Here is a 1,200-nt window from a genome sequence, read left to right on the forward strand (position 1 = left end):
GATATCTTTGGGGGTCCATGGACATGGATTTATTCTATTCCAATGAATTAAAATCAGAACAGATTGGTTACACAGATGCAAGGTATTTATCTGATCCGCGTAAAGCTCGATCACAAACAGGTTATTTGTTTACATGTGAAGACACGACGATGTCTTGACGATCAATGAAGCAAACGTTGGTAGGCGCTTCTTCAAATCATGCAAAAACAATAGCTATCCATGAAGCAAGTCGAGAGTGCGTCTGGTTAATATCAATGGTCCACCATATTCAGAAAATGTGTGGTTTTTCTTTGAAAAAGAATTTACCAACTACAATGTATGAAGATAATGTTGCATGTGTAGCTCAAGTCAAAGGAGGATACATCAAATGAGACCGGACAAAACATATTTCACCAAAGTTCTTTTTCACTCATGATCTTCAACAAAATGGTGAGATAGAAGTTCAACAAATCCGTTCAAGTGATAATCTTGCTGATTTATTCACTAAGGCATTACCAACATCAACGTTTGTGAAAATGAGATACAAGATTGAAATATGCCATCTCCGAGATATACGCGTTGTACTCTTTTCCTTAACTATGATTTTGTCCCAAGTTGGGTTTTACTAGTAAGTTTTTTAATGAGGCAATACGCGTTGTACTCTTTTCCTTAACTATGATTTTGTCCCAAGTTGGGTTTTACTAGTAAGTTTTTTAATGAGGCAACATTCAAAGCGTATTATGAGATGTGTGTACTCTTTTTCCTTCACTAAGATTTTTCCCACTGGGTTTTTCCTAGTAAGGTTTTAACGAGGCACGTAATCTATGGATATCCAAGGGGGAGTGTTATAAATCCATTGTATAGTATATGTGGATTATCAATTAGATTTATCCAACTATTAATTGGATTCATGTAAAGGTGCTTCCAAGGTGATAAGAACTTTAAAGATACTGTGTATCCATTAATTAGATGATTGTTGGAGTGATATCTCAACACTATAAATAGAGATATCACTCACCATTTGGAAGACACACTTTAATAAGAAAAATTCTCTCCTCCATCTTATGCTTCTTGTCTTCTTCTTCTTATTACATTATATTATTTTGAGCTTTATTTATAATATAAATTAAATTAATGTTCCTAAATCATCTCTCAACTAGTGTGTGTGCGCGTGCGTGTATGTGTGTGTGTATGCGTGCGTGTGTGTGTCTATATATATAT

This window comes from Solanum pennellii, chromosome 4 (assembly GCF_001406875.1).
Source record: "Solanum pennellii chromosome 4, SPENNV200".
Classification (NCBI taxonomy): domain Eukaryota; kingdom Viridiplantae; phylum Streptophyta; class Magnoliopsida; order Solanales; family Solanaceae; genus Solanum; species Solanum pennellii.